The sequence below is a fragment of the Salarias fasciatus genome, chromosome 23 (genome assembly GCF_902148845.1).
Source record: "Salarias fasciatus chromosome 23, fSalaFa1.1, whole genome shotgun sequence".
Lineage (NCBI taxonomy): Eukaryota > Metazoa > Chordata > Actinopteri > Blenniiformes > Blenniidae > Salarias > Salarias fasciatus.
The window spans coordinates 6,708,063-6,727,629 of record NC_043766.1 but is presented as its reverse complement, the minus strand read 5'-3'; the positions used below and the strand labels follow the sequence as shown (position 1 = coordinate 6,727,629).

Genomic DNA, 19,567 nt, shown 5'->3' with positions numbered 1-19,567 from the left:
CACACACACACACACACACACACACACACGCACGCACACACTGAGTTTTCGCTCAGTGCACATGCCATCGTGTTGTGTTGGCTCCCAAAAGTCTCTTTGTATAATTAATCTTGTGAGGTCATGAGGGTTTCTGCTGGACATGCTACAGGCCCCTAAATTAATTCAAGCAATTACCAAGAACGAGCCCGCTTTGTTGTGATGAAATGTGGAGAAAATATTTTTCACACTTCTTTCCATTAGGATTCAGTTAGAAGCAGCAGTAGTTTCACTTGTTGAATATTTCTGTGGTGACAAAAAAAAAAGAAATTCAACAAACTTTTCTAGATGTATATATACATTGATGCATTGGAGCAAAGAAACTTATAGAAATGATTTGTTCTTTACTTAGAAGTCTGTTCTTTATCTGACCACACAGAGGTGTAGCAATCACAGTTCTTTCTTTAAAGTAAGAAGGCACAAGAAAAAATTGGACTTCCTGTGTGGAGTTCACATGTTCTCAGTGTGCTACTTGGGTTTTCTGTTTGACTGCAGGTTCCTCCCTCCATCCACAAGCAGGCTTTTAAGGTCAATTGCTGACTTTAAGTTGCCTGAATTGGATGTATGAAAGTGTGAGTGTGTGAGACTGCCTGTGGTGGACAGCCAACCTTGCAGGATGTACTCTGCTTCTGGAGAGAGTCAGCTGGGATCGTATCCAGGCCTCCATTGCCCAATGTGCAATGCAGGACCACCAGAATAACTATTATTTGAATTTAGCAATAAATGTATGACAACCTTGAACAAAGACAGAACACACAAACTCCACATAACCGTCATTGTGTTGTTATAAGACTACTTACCGCAACACTTCTTTTTAATGTAATTTTTTTTTTAATCCAAAGAAGCACTAGCCAAATGACTCAATTCAAACCAGTGCAGAAAAGGAAAAATGTATTATTCAACATCAATAGTTTGTGAAAGTGTCCATGTTTTTCATAAAATGTGTGTGACCACCAAATGACCAGGACTGACATTTATGTGCACTTTGGCTATATCTACATTTTTAGCAGATATATTATTTGATGTGACTTTCTGCCTTTCAGATAAGTCTCTGTGTGTGTCCACCCCGGGCCTAGCTGCTGTACCAGTAAGATGGAGGGTAGCTACATGGCAGCTGTTCGCAGTGAGACGCAGCAGAAGATGCGATCCTTCAGTTTTGAACTCAAATACCTGATCGCTGGACACACCAAGGCTTACCAAGGTAAGAAATTAGTGGCAGAGTAGATATGAAATCAATTTATTTCTTAAGGAAAGGACAAAACATTGTGAAGTTTAATACAGTTTGGTATACTGAGCAAATTTTAAATACAGAATTAAGCAAATTAAATGTACTGTGTGAAGTGATTTAAAGTTCAGTGCAAGTTTTTTTCCCTCCTTTTTTTTTAAAATACATTTATAATTTTCTCAACCTTTTTAATTATTTAAGATATTGCAAATATATTTCCACTCAATTCAGAAAAACTGTTATAATTCTGAATCTTTTGAATAAACACTGTCTCTTGAGTCTTTGCACTCAATATAGATGCACAAATGAAATAACATGATAAAATGATTTTACCAGGGATTTTTTATTAATTAAAAAAGTGAAAGATATAATTTGTAAATATCCATTAATCATTTCAGTACTCAAAAAGACAGAATAAATTAATTTTTCAAGTATTTATTGAGTGTAACATTAATATTATATATACATAAGCTTTATTTCATAACAGAGCATGTGGACACATTTTGAAGACCAAATAAAATTTTAATGTGTGATGCTATGACCACTGTTAAAGTAATATTCTAAAATTTGTTGTAAATTCAAATAGCTGAGAACAGTTTTTCTTCATATCATTCATTACCATTGCAGGAAAAAAAACCTTTCACAGAATAAATCAGTAAATATTTTATATTCATTGATTAGAAACAGATATTTTTTTCAAACAATGAACTCCTCTCGTTTTCAGTGCAGTGGCATGTTTTCTCATCAGGCCTGAAGGCAGAGTGACACCAGTGGTGATTTCGGTGTTGGTGCGGCTCTGTCAGGAGGCTGCAGCCCTCTGTCATTCTCACTTACTGTGGTCATCACGGAATATCTAGTTTGTGTCAGGGTGGTGGTGTGAGGCCAGTTTATTTTGTGAGGCGCCACAGTGGCTAGCCAAACAAACAACTGATGTTCGATTGAGTCTTTCAGAGAGCAAACTCTCAGAGGGAGCAGCGGAAAACTTTGTTACAACTCTCCGCGCTCTTTCTCCATCCGTCTGTCTCTGTCACTGCGATAATCAGGTTTTGTTCTTGACCAATGAGAGAGCGAGGCACGAAGAATGTTTACATTCAGCACGTATCCGCGGCGAAGTGTTGTTGCCTTGGGCAACAGCCGGTCTCTAACGGGCTGCTCTGAATAGAAGGAAGAATACTCTGCTTGTCCACTTGTCTCTCAACGCTATTCACCAGTCTGAGTGTAAGCATGTGTGTCTGCGTGCGTGTGTGGTGTGGTGTGTGTGCTCATCTAGGGGGGAGATTATGAGAATGGTTGAGTTGATGAAAGCCACCAGACAAGGATGGCAAACATGTACCCTGTTTTTCCTCTATCTCTCCCCCTAATACTCAGGCTCATTCTTAGAAGATATTTATGGGTAAACCATTCCACGGGTACAATTTATGCATAACATTCATACTGTAGAAAAGGCTGAAGTGAGACGAAACTGCAACGGAATAGAGACAAATTTAAAGTTTGTTGAGAGATCACTCTTAAACATTGTTGGTAAATGTCTAAAGATGTTCCTTTTTTGGAGGTGCAGACAACCTGGAAATGTCTTTTGTGCAGCTATCGATTATAAACGTTGAAGAAAATAGAATTGAATCCTGCTGAAAGGCAGTTGGTGAAGTAAATTTAAACAATTAAATTGAATTAATTTTGCACAGCCTCTTCCTCAACAGCTGAGCCGGGTCACAACGGATCTTCTTTCCTAAGCACAGTGATTATAACCCACAGGAGAAACTGAGACATGCCCACAGAGCTTGTAGCCGGGCTCTTTTTACACCCCATGGATTACTTTGTCCTGTGTGTGTGCATGTGTGTGAGTACAGATGTATGTGTGGCAAGAACTGAACTGTCTGGGGACCTAAATCTGTTCACACACCCACATTATCATTATTTGAGACTGGTCTTCTTTCTGGGGACCGTAAAAATGGCAATTATTCTTCTTCAAAGCCGAGCATTTGGTTGAGGTTAGACAAGTAACAATTGGTAACTTTAAGTGCATGAATTTCGTGTGTGTGTGTGTGTGTGTGTGTGTGTGTGTGTGTGTGTGTGCATAAATATGTGTCTGCATGCTTGCGTGTGTTTCTCCTGGCACTGCCTGACCTTCCTGCCCTCATGTCCACATTGCAGCTGTTGTCCAATCACAGGGAGTAAAGAACTAATCACATGACCCTCCCTTGAGTAGTCTTTGACATGTTACTTGATGCAGTCTGTGTTTGACTTGTTCCTAATAGATCATGTGCATGCAAACACATAAAATAAAAGAGAGTGGCTCTCTATAAGTGTTTCACTCTGAAAAGGCTTGCAGTTGCAGCTGCACCAGCCTCCTGCGCGTTGTTAAACCCGCTCAGCTGAAATACTGCTGCTGTCTTGTGCATTCATTGCCTCAAGTGGGGGGGTTTGACTCATTTAATGATTTCCCACATAACTTGATGTCAACTGAGGTGTCTTCAGCCTCATGACACACACACCCTCCTTCTCTCTCTCCCTTAAGTGTAACTTAATGATAGAGGGACTTTAATGAATTAATAAGCAAATAGGCCTACCTACATGTCCTTGTGTGTGCATGCGCCTACAAATGCATGTGTGTGTTCGTGAAGATGCCTTTGGTCTGACATCATCCTTTTTTTACAGGTTTTACACACAGAGACACACACTGTTGCAGCCTCTCTAAAGGGCAGGGTGCTCTCCTCTTTATTGGACCCTGTCTGACATAGGAAGCACGTTGGATCATGAGATTGGGCTCTCATTATCACCCGACTATAGATAACAGAGCAGTGAAAACAAACTTGGGGGATGAATCAAGTATGAACTATTTTGGCTTGTGAGTGAGCAGGAAAAAGTCACACCAAGGTCGGTTACACACAGCTCGTGTAACAGGACAAACAAATGTATATACAGGAATGGAAACACCACCTCTCATTTAGATGTAATGCTGGTTGCATGCCCCCCATTTAAATGTATTTCACTTGAAGATACGGTATCTTTGAGAAGAGGTCATTAAAAAGTAAGATGGACAACAAAATGATGAATGGCCACCAAAAAAATACTCACAAAAGAATTAGATAGCAATGTCTTCACAGCTAAAAAAAAATACCTGTTCAGGATCTTTCTCAGGGGGAGTGGGGACATTACCCCTGTGCATGTGGAGGTTTTCTTCAAGTACACCATACTGTATATGAATACTGTTGTTACGGTGAAAATTTATTTTGTTTGTTTTGCATATCTCTGGGTCTTCGCGCCACACCTGATTTGATCCTATCATGAACACATTGCTTCTCATATTATAAGCTCTTGAGTTACCAAGGCTTTGCAAGTCCTTTTGCCACGCCAAGGTTGCCATCCGTGATGAGGGGCTCATATATGGAGTGAGTTTGATTATCCAGAAGACACTTGAAGTCAATTTTCTACTTGTCTGTATTGAGAGGAGCCGGTTGAGGCAGTTTGGTATTTGCTACGAAGCCTCCTGGTCCCTTCTTCCGTTAGGGGTCCATCAGGAAGATATCAGACTGGGCCTCCACCCTGCTGGAGAGTTCATGTCAAAGGAACTTGTTGGATCCCTTCAGAAGATAGGGGTACTTTTATGGGACTAGGATGTCTGCAGTTCTTGGCTCTCCAAACTGCCATCCTGTCTATTTGGACCCGGTGGGAAAGACGATGGATGGATGGATGGATGGATGGATGGATGGATGGATGGTTTTACTGTCAGAGGTTTTTATTGTCCTTGTTGAACGGTATCTTTTAGCGTAACTGAAATCAATTGAATAGTTGTTTTTTAATTTATGTCAGTGTGAACGTTCTGAATATCCTGCTGCTCTTAAACTTAAAAATACATTTACCATTCTCCATGTACCAATGAAGCAGTCTTAACTTCACCCTGAACTCGTTAAAAAAAGGGGATAGGAAAGCCAGTTAAAAAAAAATAAAAGTAGCGAAAAAAAAAAAAAAAGCAAATTTGTGTATTGCTTCTGAATGATTGAACGTTCAAGCTCCATGGAATCATTTCCTGTAAAATTGCATGTACAATTCTTAAGCTATGAGAATGGGCTCTTAAAGAAAAAAAATAGATTCTGCAAATGGTTTTTGGTGCTATTGTTAATGTTTCAGCTAGTTATTTATTACTTCCCACACTGTTGTGTGCCACAGATTGAACTGATGATCAAATCCTCTTGTCTTTTTTCTTCTCTTCTCTCCCGTCCCAGAGACCTTCGAGTCACTTGTTTCTTTTACATCAAATCTGACCAGCAGTCTGTTTGACAGTGCCTACTCCACTCTGGCCTCTGACTGTCACCCCCTTGTGCTTCAGTTATTCAATAACATCAAATCCCACCTTTCTGGACAAGCCAATGCCTCACTGGACAACGCTGTACGTCAGTTCTACAATGACCTCTTCCCTCTGGTTTACCGCCGCCTGTTGAACCCTGGGATCGGCCACACGTCAACTCAGATCTCCTTTCATTCTACCAATCACGACGACTGCCTGCGGATGACACAGCAGGACATCAGCCCATTCGGACTCCATCCTCGCCTTCTGGTCAGCAGCCTGTCCCATGCGCTCGAACCGGTCGAGCATTGAGCCAGTTGTTGAGACTTGCCGGGGAGGTGCTGAATGCAACCGAGAAAGTGGCATTGTCCAGAGAGTGTGGACAGGCTTTAGTGAGGATGCAGTACTGCTCCCATTGCAGAGGGCTGACGCTGATACGGCCTTGTACGGGGCTGTGTGTCAACATCATGAGAGGGTGCCTGGTAAGTCTGACTGCTCACTGTTTCGTGTGTGTATCTTTTTAAATGCATCTATCTGCGTTGTTTTTGCAATGCATAATCAGAAACTTGATTCATTTTAGTGTAGAATTCCGCATTTACAGGAGTACGTCAGTGTGTCATCCATCACTTTATCAGGTGTTTTATATTTTTAGAAATGCACGAGTCTTATGAAGAAATTCTCTCTTTATTTTTGAAAGAATTTATTTGTAAATTATAGCCGTAGATATGATTTGGGTTTAATAAAAAAAGAAGATGCAAATATTAGCAGAGAAATTTCAACCCCATGGGACTGTAACAGTAGCACTGTTGATTCTGCATGCATGCAGAGATTTTTTTCAGTGTATATTGATTAATTTATACGCCATGGTATCTGCATGATATTCATGATCTCTGTCACTTTGTACATTTGTTGCTACACAGATTTCTTTGTGAAGTTACAATGATTTGCATGTATCTTTAAGAATTTGTGTGTTTTTATGATTAGATATGTGCATGTGTCTCTACTTCCTTCAAGCTAGTACTAGGGTCAGTTTCTCATATGCTGGGGTATGACATTAGGATGAATTGCACAGTGTCACTATCCACTGAATCAGTGATGACACTTCAGTATTCAGCAGTCATTTATATTATATTATCCATGTCTGCAACTGGTGCCTTCAGGAAATAGATATAGATAGAAGATCAGGTTTGATTTTACTCATGTGCAGGGAAATTGCTGGGATTTGATGCAAATAGAGAATGGGTCAAGAAGAGTTAAAATACATGATTCAACATTTAACTTTTATAGGAATCTGCAACCCATTGTTTTGTTACATTGCATTTTCTGCTGCATTTCTCTTGTGTTAGTAGCTGTGGATTGTGCCTGGATAAGGACTGCGGTTGTTGTCACTTGCATGGTTGTAATTTCAATCCCCCTTCTCACCTGTCCATATTCTTTTATGTTTTTTTGTCCTTGAGCAAAGCACTGAACCCCAAACTACTCGCAATGGAACTGCAGCATCTTGCATGGCAGCCTGAAGAAAACTGTCATCATGAACATCATGAAATAGATAACTTACGAGTCAACAATACAATTTTGTGCTGACAATTTTTTAAAAGTTGTGAATTTCCATGTTCTGCTTCTAAGAAACTCAGACTACAGATTATAAACAACCTTAAGCAAGTCAATTTCATGTCTTCATAGTGACACAGTATGTGTGAGCCATGTCCCTTTGACAGGACTTGCACTAATTGAGGGCCTGTTTAAGATGTAATTGGACTACACTTACATAGCACTTTTTACACTACATGAACAGAGCCCAAAGCCCTTTACACTGCAATATCATATTCACCCATTCACACACCAGTGGAGGTGGATGCACTTATATAGCCCTTTTTAAATTGCATGAACAGAGCCCAAAGCCCCAATCCAAAACTGGATTGATTGATGGATTGATTGATTGGTTGGTAAAGCTGTTGCATTTCATCGATGAGTAATTCTAGCAACGTCTGACAGACAGACAATAGCAGCGTATCAGTGCTTCAGATTTGTTTTGAAGTATTTCTGGATGGAAGGTTTCAATCGCTTTTTGAGCGCTGAGCTCAAAATAATGACTATTAACACGTGAGAACACATCATCTTCAAAGTTATCAGAAAGCATCTTTGCAACATCAAACACAATGTTTCAATGAGCAAGTGATACATGATTAAGCGTGTGTGATAAATTTCAACTTTCCTTTTTAGAAGTTGTGCTCTAGTTAAGATAAGTAACCTAGGATTTGAAACCTAGTATGTTTTCCCTGTGCCTTTGTGGATTTTTTTTCTTCTTTCTTTTTTTTTTTTTTTTTTCAATGGACTGGAGCATTCTAATGCTTTGGTTAGTTAGGTTTGATTGTCTTTCTCTGTTTGACCTGTGATGAACAGAGGCCTAAGATGTTTCTTGCTTCTTGCTGTGTGTTTCTTGAAACAACCAGCAATTAGTTAGTTTGGTCTAGAAGATCTGTGGTGGTTGACAAAATAAAAAGTCCTTCACAGAGTATTCTCATTAAATAAATCCATTTTACTCCAAATTAAATAAATAACTGAATAACTAAATAAATAAGTACTTTAGAAACGACTGACAAGATTAGTATTTTGATTTGTGTCACTCAAGCCGTTTTCCTTTCAGTATTTCTGTTGGACTGGAAAAATCACTTCCCATGTGAAAATGAATTGAAGTTTTTCCATCAAAGTTTGCAGGGTAGCAATAATCTACTGAGATCTGAGTGTGTGTGTGTGTTTGTGTGTGTGCGTGCGTGCGTTGCTTAAGACTTGTAGGTTTCAAGAAGTATCCATCTATCTATATCTATCTATCTATCTATGTACATACATATACATATCCAATGAATATTGAATATATCAAATGAAACTGACTGGGTTTTAGCATATATATATATATATATATATAATATATATATATATATATTAATATATATATAATATATATATATATATATATACACACATACATATATATATACACATATATATTATAATATATAATAAATATATATATATATCATACATACATATATATATATATATATATATATATATACATGGTGTGTGTGTGTGTGTGTGTGTGTGTGTGTGTGGTGTGTGTGTGTGTGTTCATCACCCAACTTTCTTTGTTTGAATGAATGCTGAAGTCTATTTTTCTTTCTTTCTTTCTGAGTATTTTGTATGTGCTTTCTGATGTCCTTCACATTCCTGCCCTTCTGTTCCAGGTGGCCATATCTGACCTGGGTGCCCCCTGGGGTGGGCTGGTGGTGTTGCTTCAGCGGCTAGCAGCCACTTTAGCAACCTCTAGCAACCACAACAGCCTTGAGCTGGCTCTGCTGGCAGTTCAGAACCATGTGAATGATGCTATACTGCATGCTCAACTGCATGGGCCACGCATCACAGCCACAGTAAGCAATATGGATTATGGGACTAATGGTATAATACAGAGTTGAATTTAAACTTCCCAAACTTCAAATTACTTACAGTAGAAACTTTGATTTCTGCACTTTGATGCCAGCCCATTAAGTTAAGCTCAGATCTTTCCCCTGTAAAACACAACAAAAAAACTAATATTATTCAGGGTCAGTAGCGGAAGATTGAAGCATCCTAACCAGAATTCTTCAATGATAAAGCCATTTTAAGCTTGGACACAGACTCAGGAAGGCCATGAGTTTCTCTCAGCCAAGCAGTTGGGTGTTCTTAAAAATGCCTTGTACCTAGATAGGCTAAAAACAGCCTCTTCCTCCAGAGACTCCGGGGTTCCCCCCGGTCTGTGTGAGCGCGAGTGTGTATGTTAGGGTGAATACAGATCCACAGCCAGACAAAGACTCTGGTTGGCGGGACAACCGATACCCAGAATGCAGCTTGGTTCAGAGTGATGAGAAAGTTTCTGTGGCTAATCTGTAGACAAACAGACAACACACAAACACATGCATGCATGCACACACTGTTGGAGGCAGAAAAAGAGAAGCAGTCCAAATTTTAGAGAACATTGTGGACTTAGTAGAGTAGATTCCTGAGAGGTAAACAAAACACAAGCATAACTCCACTGCTAATTGTTGCTAATAAGAACAGAACATTCAATAAATATTTATTTACGAGACACCTAAAGTCGGCCCCTGACTTTTGGACCGCAAACTCCGTATTAGAGCTTACAAATTAACATGAAGTCTTAGACATGAAAACCTAGAACAGTTTTTTTAAAGAAGCAATGTTAAATAGATAAGCATGTTAAATAAATTCAAACACAGGAGCATTTTTGTATTGACGTTTAAAAACCGGTAAACTGTATGCCAATATCAAAGGAGAGCTACTGTGCTATTCTGGTCTTTTTTTAATGAAAAATAAACCCTAATACCCTAATGTAGACCCCTCGAGCATGTTGTATCTGAAAGAAAGCACTTAAACTACATCAAGGTAAATGCATCGTTTTACATGTGATACGTATTACTTTTTCGTACATTTGATATCAGTATAAAGATTTTATATTGACAATTTGCATAATACATCCACACCCATGCCACTTTCTGCAATTGAGAGGTAGCTGAATGAACAAATAAGTGGTATTGAACACTCAAAAAATCCCAAAGGAAAAAGGTCCTTTAACTGTGTTTTCTCTTATACATTTACATTCGAGTGAAGTGAGCACACACTTCAACATACCACACGTATATGACTTTCACAATATTAATTATGCCACACTATTAATTTTTATTTGTGATGTCTAATGTCTGTCCACAATTACTGGGCCTCTTTTTAGGTGGAGAAGGTATGTGGTCCTCAAGCTGCTGCTCCCACAGTGTTGAGAGCACAGACCACCACCATGCACCCTACACCACCTGCAGCAACAGTAACGGTGAACTCCCGCCCCTCAGTCGGACCCCATGCTCATCAGCGCTTACAACCGCAGTCCCACAGGTACGTTTTGAACACTGGATTATATAAATATTAAGCTGTGACTAATGCAGAATAAAATTTGAGTGTTTTTCTGTGTTTGTCTGTAGGTCGTTTCCTCTGAAAGGTTCAAGAGGAGACAAGAGTCGAAGCCTGAAAAAACTGTCAAGGTATTTTTGAAAGTAAAGAATCATATCAACATCAAGAAGTAAAATGAGCTAAAGAAAACCGTCTAGCTGTGGGGTTTCAGTTCGGTCAAGAGGGGCATATGTCCCTCAGCAAAAGTTTTTAAAATACATAGCAGAAAATGTAAAATGAGCAGCAGATGGAGAGTTCAGGGGGTCTGAGGAGGATTGTGTACAAAAACAATACTGCCATATCTGGAGGAATAAATCCTCAGAAATAAATTCAGCTTGACACCACTGCGACCTCTAGATGTTTTTGTTCGTGACACGGTTTTGGACTGATGGGGATATGACTTATTAGCAGATATGACTTAAAGTCCTGAAAACACATTTGGAGATATACTGAGATACATGTAAAGTTACCATCTGTTAAACCTTGTAGCTGTTCTGATTACACCACATTAACATCATTATTGGCAAAAGCAGGTGTTTTTCTCATGCTGTGTTTGAGGCCAGATCAGTTCTCGTCAACCTTTCATAATTTAATCTTAGAAAACATTTGTATAACAATATGTAAAAATCTGCATGTCACAGTGTCATTGTTGTATAGTCCAAAGGTGTTTTATGCTTATGTTCCTTCCTCATGTTGCCTTTTGGCTCTTTGTAAATTGCCATGCTTCACTAAGGTCAGAACAAATTTTTCTGTGTATTAAAAATGACAAGTCAGAACTGGAACAAATAAAAAGCACATGGTACAGTGCCCTCCCCATTATTAACAACTCAAGCATTTAGCTCTCTCTTGCTCTCTCTTCAGAGAATTTGAGGGGTCCATCCAGCGGTACCAGTGGTTTTTCTCAGAACTGCCAGAGATGCTTTGCGAAAGCGAGATGGAGGTTGAGCAGCACACATGTTGGAGCGGTGAAGACGTTGTGGAAAGGTCTGTGAATACTCTCTTTCTAGAATTACTTTGTCTCAGTGGATTTCTCCATTTCTCTTGTATGCGAATACAGTAACACTATTTAGCCCCGGATTACTAACCATCAAAAGGCTTTTTTCTTCCTCTCTGTCACAGGTCCCCTGAAAAAGTGTCTATTATACTGTATTCATGCACAAAGGAAGGAAACACAAAACTAAAATTAAAACACTTAAATGTTAGGTCAAATTTATACAGAAGCTTGTTTTTGAACTGACTTTGTGAATATATTAACATTTTTTCACTCATTAAGCAATGTTACAACAGCTTCGCTGTGTGGCTGTAACTCTAATGCAGAACTGACAGGACATGAGACTCTTTAAAAGATAGAAATTAATGCACATCTTTCTTCTGTTATATTGTATTAGAGCTGGTCAAACAATAAATAGAAAGGCATTAAGGAAGTGTCAAATTGCAGTGGGAACACATCAATAATCATATCATGTGTAGGCAGAAATGATTTTGTGTGCAATTACATGTCTGTTACTGTTGTGGACTCACACGTTTTGCTTGTTTGCCTCTAAGTCAGAAAAAAAAAGGAGTGCTACAGGTGTTAACACAAATGCTGATATTGCAAAGGACATACTTGGAGGTGAGTTAGACCAATGATGAACTGTTGTCAGATTGAAGTTGGTATTATGGGAGTTTGCAGTCAGACTGAGATTTCTGTTACTGGTAGACTGCAGTTCAGCTGACTAGGAGTAGTTGGAATGTTTAGTCGGCTGATGTTATAGTGTGGATAATCAGACTGAGGTTGGTGTTACAGTAATTTCACTTCTAGACTGAGGGTTCTGTTTGACTTAAGTTATTATTTCTTTTTTAGTATTTTTGTTTGTTTCTCTACAAGTGTAATGTTTGTACATTACAATTTCACCTCTGATATTAGCTGCCAGGGCAGGAGGATGACGGGGTTCTTAAGGTTAGAGAGTTCGTTTCCACAGTCTTTTTCATGGTGATTACATTGGCAGCTTCAACTAGCAACTACACAAATGGTTTCACACACACCACACACACCACACACACACACACACACACACACACACACAGACACACACAGACACACACAGACACACACACACACACACACACAGTCTTGTATTTCTATCCTTGTGGGGACCGTCCATTGACTCCCATTCATGTCTAGCCCCTAACCCTGACCCTTACCCTAACCCTAACCCACACCACAAAAGCCTAACCCTAAAGAAATGTTTTTGCACTTTTACTTTTTCAGTAACAACAACATGGTCAAGAAAACACTGTTTCTCCTACTTAGGACCGGAAAAAGGTCCCCACAAGGCACGTCATTCCACGTTTTGCTATCCTTGTGGGGACATTTGGCCCGACAAGGATAGAAATACGAGAACACACACACACACACACACACACACACACACACACACACACACACACACACACACACACACACACAGAGAGAGAGAGAGAGAGAGGGAGAGCCCAGTTTTTGCTTTATCGATCTCTGTAGAGAGCCATCTATGAAGGTTTATTGTTTTTTAGTAATAGTATCACCCACATGAAACTGGCTGTGTATCGTCTAGCTGAAATATTTTCTATCAGCAGACATAAACTTCTGTTTGTCTCCGTCAGTGCTGCAGCGAAGACCACTGAACTTCACTGATCACTGTGCTGTTTTATTGCTTCCTTTTGATGAGACTGGAGCAACTGGAACATGATTTAAACCCCTCAAGATGCCAAAAACAAATTAGAATTTTATGAATTTGTGTGGCAATATGAAAGCCTGTCGACTTGATAATATTCCCCCATCATTACTGCCTGGTGCTGGCAGTTATCAGATATGAGTCTCTGAAGCTGACTTAATAGTTGTCACATTTTTTGACTAAAAATGAAAGGTCTTCACTTTATTTGTAATTTGGGTAAGATTTCTGTTTGAAAATCAAAAACTCAAAATATTCTCTTTTGTCTGTAGATTTGTTTTCGGGTAAAGTTCTATGTGAAAGCCTGGAAGAGATGCTACTTTAGTCTGTCCTGGAATGCAGCCAATCTGTGCCTCTCTGACCTCTTTACATCTTCTTCTCTCTTTCATCCACCCATTCATTCATTTTTCAGCCATCTGTTTATCTCTCCTTCCTCCCATTCAGACCTCCATTCATCTCCTCCACCCTCTGACCCACTTCACTTACAAATGTCTGTGTCGGTGAGAGTGTGTATGTAAGTGAGAGGGGAAGAGATGGAGGGAGAAAGGTGGTCAGTGATGAGAAAGTGAGAGCAGACGGTAGAGGAGAACAGAGCAGAACAATCTGTTTTTCTTCTGAGTTGCAAGCTTGCATAAGAGTGAAGATCGTTATTGGTCTGTCTGGGGAAATAAGGAGAAGTTAAAGTACAAAGAATTCAAGCTTCACCACTGAATTTTTGCAGTTTTTTTTAGCATCTTTAAGGACTTTTAAGGACCTTTTAAGGCAGGGTTTACAGGGCATGTTTTGGGAAACATGATTTATGCCTGATTATTCATTGGTTTCTGGAAAATGAAGGCTTGGGAGATGGTTGGATCAATGCTTGGTTTTAGTATGTGTGACAGCTTTAGAATATCTGACAGTTTGAAAATGTTTGGGTTTTAGAATGCTGGATGGATTTTTGTGCAAGTATATAATCTTGCATTATTGTGTGCCAACTTTACAAAAACAATGGTCATTTGATATTTACCCCTGTGATTGGCTCAGCGTGTTAAACATGAATCTCTATGGTAGCATTTATGTCAGTTAACGCTCAGAAGTAAGGGATTATTAGATCAAAATCTGTACTATCATTAGAACCGACAATCTTCTGTCCACTGATGACTGTGAATACAGAAAGTCAGACATGGGCAGTTACCTTAAAAAAAAGTTTGACATATTTAGCTTTTGGGTGAACTTTCAGGGTGAACCTAAAAAAATCACTATGACGTTTACAGGTGAAGTAAGGTGAGCCATTGAATACACATGTCCAACTGTACAGTGTTTCACTACTTTCTGCACAACTCACTGCTCTCTGATGGAGGAGCTTAGCGGCCTGACTCACAACAGCTGTTCAGTCCATGCTTCAGTTAGTATTCAAACAGTTGTCATGATTTTCACGGTTTGACATCACGAGAACAAAAGGACTCCCAACAATTGATGACTTCAACATCGAAAGCTTCAAACAGGTTGTTCTCAGACCCAAGAGTCCACTGAGCTTCGAGTGTCACAGAGTATCATCAGGCTGAACGAGATACAGAGAGATGAGAAGAGCCACAGAAAGGCAGAGAAGTGGACGGCCTTTGTCCACATCCCACACTGACGACTGCTTCATTGTGAGCAGAGCTCTGTGAAACCAGATGATGAATGCCACTCAACTCCAGGCACAGTTAAGAGAGGTGAGAGGCACCAAATGTCACATCGGACCATTGGAAATGGCTTACATCAATGTGGTTTGCATGCTGGACGACCTGCAATGAGACCTGACCTCAATACCAGGTCCAGGTGTCATCTTCTTAATGAACCATGGAGCATCTACTCTGGACAAGAGACCAGCGGGCCGCTGATGAAGAAATGAAGACTGGAGAGCGCTCTGCCTCAGTCACTCTGGTCACGGCATGGACACGTGTTTTAGTACATACAGAACTGCCCTACACTGTGTGAATGGTACAGTGACAAGCCCATACTACCTGAATAACATTGTTAATCCAGGCATTGTTGCCGCTGAATGAACATACAGGCTTAATTTCATCTTCCTGGATGACACTGCTCCAGCTCATGGAGGTAGCATCATTAAGAACTGTCTGCTTGAGACTGCGGTACCTCAAATGGAGTGACTTGATCTTTTTCCAGACCTGAAGCCCATAGAAAATCCTCTGCAGTGGCTGTTTGGTAACTCAGTCTGTAGCCAGATCCTAAATGACCTGAGGGCCCCCCTTCAAGAAGAGTGGGGAGCCTAATTATTTTTAAATGAGGATATAATGCATGCTCATTCTTAAATAGCCTACTTACATGAAATAATATCAATGCAGCACTTCCACAAATTTCACCTGAAAGCCAAATAGGCAAGCTGTGTGTGATAGAAACCCCAGAATTTGCATAGAAACTCATCTTGAGTCATGTATTAACAAAACTCATGCTGGCCAATTGCAATGAACATTTTTGTGGTTGACGCCCTCACCTCACAGCTAAAATGAGACCTTTCTGTTTGAAATCAGTCTTTTTTTCTCTGGTATATGAACTCCCACAGTCTAGTGCATGAATGGTAAAAAAAAAAAAACTAAACTAAACTTACTGTAGGAACCTACATAGTTTGGGCTGTGCATTGACACAAAGACATCTGTAAATGTCTTGTCTTTTGTCTCCAGTGTCAAGACTAGAGTTGTTTTATGGATATCTGTATTTTAACTAGCATTGCGCATGTGTGTGTGTATGTTTCTTGCATAAGGGACCTGATGACTTTCGAGCAATGTTCGTGGCCGTGGGCATCCATACATTGTAGTAATGAAAGTCAGCCTTCACTGTTCCAATAAGCCCTTTTAAGTTTGAGTATATGAGTCAATTCTGATGTTTACGTCACAATTTGCCCCCAGAAATGCAGTTTCCTGTTGCACTATGATGCTTACATTTCATTTGAGATCATGTTCTACATTGAAAAGAATAGAAAAACTAGAAGATGTAAGCTGCAAAATCAGGATCTCTGAATGCAAAATGTTATGGAAAAGCTGGAAAACACTAGATAAGATTAACCCGCACAAACTTATTGGTCTTTATAACAAGATCAGAATTTCTGCTGCTTATATATTGAACAAAGTGATGTTGAAACAATTTTACTGAAGGTAGGGATTCAACCATTTAACAGTAATCTTAGTGATCAGAGATGAGATATTGTTTGAGTGACACTACAAATATGCTTCTGTGCTTTAATTCTGGAATTACAGTTGTGCTGAAATGTAGCTTAGTAGAGGTTAGAATCATACTGATAAGTAGACACTTTGGACATCTCACACACATAAATAAGTCTCCTTCTGTGGTATCACAGTAAGGATGCTATGCATAGAAGACATGGAAATTATACTTAATAATTGATAGTGTGTGTGCTCTTATAGTGCACTCACTAAAACCTGTAGTAGCTGGTTGTCTCCAGAAGAGGGAAGTAACATATCATCAGAAGTAAAGAGCTATAATCTCGGTTCTTTCAGCTGAGGAGCTGCCACACCCGATGTTTCTCTGTGCTGAGTAATTTTATCGACCTTTAAATTTGTTCCTTAAATTTACAACAGCCATTAATGTTTAGTAGACTCAGGGAAATACTGCATCAAGGCAGAGGAATAATGGTCCTAAGAAGACAATATAGCAAGATACTATGAGACCAGTGCAATTTCTCAATACTCATCACTTCCATCTGGTACAAACACAGCAATTTGCCTCAGGTGTGGCTAAAGTGTATGTGTGTTACCATTATTAAACCCCATACCCGAGGTCGTTTTTCCATTGTGATACTGGTGATTCATGTTTGCCATGCTCCAGCTCTGATTAGGTGTCACTCTCAGTCACATCTCTCCCTGTCATCCGAGGCTCAGTTCCTGCAATATGTTTATCTGGTGTCTGACACAAACATGGAGAAGCCGACAGTCTGCAATGTGGCCCATAACTCATTTGAAGCACTGATCAATCAGTAGGTCAAGATGCAGAACACACGGAAAAGTGTCAGATATGCAAACATACTTTTTTTATATATATATATCTATATATATATATATATATATATGTATAAATAGTGGTGCTACATTCAACTCTATGCAATTTTAGCAAACTTTACACCCGTGGAGGAAAATGTGTTCGAAGTATCTTTTGCTTTCACTCATGGCAGTAATGTATCAGCTTCCATGAGTAAACATGAAGTTGCCTTTATAAGACCAACATATGTTTCTCTTTTTTTTTTTTAGCTATTTTATTGCTTCTTCACCATGTTACCATTAGTTCGTCAGTGAGAGCTGCTGTTATATGTGAAGTTCTTTTTGACTGCTGGAAAGTGTAATCCCCTCTTTTGAGCAGCTCAACTAATGCACAATGAAGGATATATAGAAGCTGGAAGGATGGATTTCTTGTTTTCACTCTTTTAAGATGACAAGCATCCATTAGACTGAGAAAAAACTCACCACTGCTCAGTGACAGACAACAAATAGAAGCATGCAAACCGAACGTAGGTCTCTGTGTTTCAGCCTTTCAGTTCTGTTATTGTGCTTAAGGTTTCCTCGCTACGTTAATTATTGATGTTTCCATTACATCTTGCATAGTCATATAAATTGGCTCCTGTAGCCCTGGAGATGACCCTGTTGTCCAATTTTCAAGCTGCTCCAGTCGACACCTACAGTGAAAATGCTAATCAATGAAAAAGCCCATCATCCTTTTCTGCGCAGCCTAACATAGCCTGTTTTTTATGTTACCTAATTATCTACTTATGTTCTCTTGTGCTGTACAGTCTATGCTGATGGCTTAAGAGGAAATGCTAATGGTTTTATAGACATATAAAGACAAAAGCCTGTGATGTAATGCATATACAGTCCAATTTAACGTCCACTATTTTTCTTTGCCTTTCTAACCTATTCATTATTCAAGTCATAGCTTTTGTCTCCTCTATGTTTAATTGTCCAGTACATCTTTATGCAGAGTACAGGCTTCCCAAAGGCATCCCATGCAAATACAACAAAATCCATGCTATACCCAATATCCATATAGATACATTACAGTAATCTGCATTTTTGTTATTTGCATACTTCTACTAATATTGAGAAGGTCACACAATACTGAAACTGGCATATACGTCTTTTTTTATTATTGCAAATTTACATTTTATAAAGGAATAGAAAAGGTTGCCACAAAGCTGAAACGGAAACACCTTCTGCTTGTTGGAGTTGTCAAAACTAAGTGTTGTCGAAGATTTTTTTTTTTTTTTTTTTAGTTTTCTTTCCCCTCTCAGTTCTTGATTTTGAGGATTGTAATTTAAAGGCAAGCTCCAACCTCCACCTTCAGGCCCACAGATTCCATTTACCATTGAACTCTAAGATTCATTAGAGAAGATAATTACGTTTCTCACCTCGGCATTTTTCATGATTAAGCCTGTTGATCTGCCTGTAACAACAGACACAGTTACCCTTGAAGTTCCTTTATTAGTGAATACCTGCCTTCCCTCTGGTCAACACATCCCCTCCCCCGCCTTCTATTTATGAATGGGGTCAGATACAGTTTCACCCTGAAACACAAATTAACATAAAATGAGTTTGATATTAAAGCTCCTTCACCAGCAGACCTGGTGTACGTCTATCTACCCATCCATCCATCTTTCACACCATTTCAGGATCACACAGTGTCGGAGCGGCTCTATTTGAGACGAAGCTGCAGTACATTACAGGGCAAACTCAAAGAAACAGTCACTCACATGTACAGGAAAAATTTTCAATGGGCGATTAATAGTTTATGAAGCCTGTGCATTGCAAAGGAAGAACATGCAAACGTCATGCATCGATGAGGTGCAAGTGCCAACGATGATATTGTAGCCTGTAGACAGGAATATAGACACCAAGCAGGACTGCCATCTCTCACACAGATTTAAATTTCATGATCTCACTTTGTCTCATTCTCACTAACAAACAATTTTTTCAAAAAAATCAGACTGATTATTAGACTTTTTGTCATTTACTTGCAATTAATTGCATATCGATTTTGATAAGGAAGCAACTTTTTTTTTTAATTCAAACAGATTTGACTGAAATGGTTGAATTAAGTTATAGATATCTGTTATTTTCACTTGAATGATTTTAGCATTAGCTGCTTCATCTGTGCTCAACACGGTTTGCGACTTTGGTGATATGCATGACAGTCGCTTTTTATGCATCCCACCTGCTTCATGATCTACTGTGCTGAGCCACTTTCCACATGGACCATTTTACAAAAACATTGTCTTGTCTGAGACCGTTTGTCGGAAAATTACGGCTTAACCGGTGATAAAGACGGCATGTACTACCTTTCCAAAATAAA

The 19,567-nt window shown here is 39.3% G+C and overlaps 1 pseudogene; it reads left to right on the top strand.

The window, feature by feature from the left end:
• The window catches only part of LOC115381991 (glypican-5-like), a 54,659-nt pseudogene that overhangs the window by 1,743 nt on the left and 33,349 nt on the right, over window positions 1-19,567 (top strand).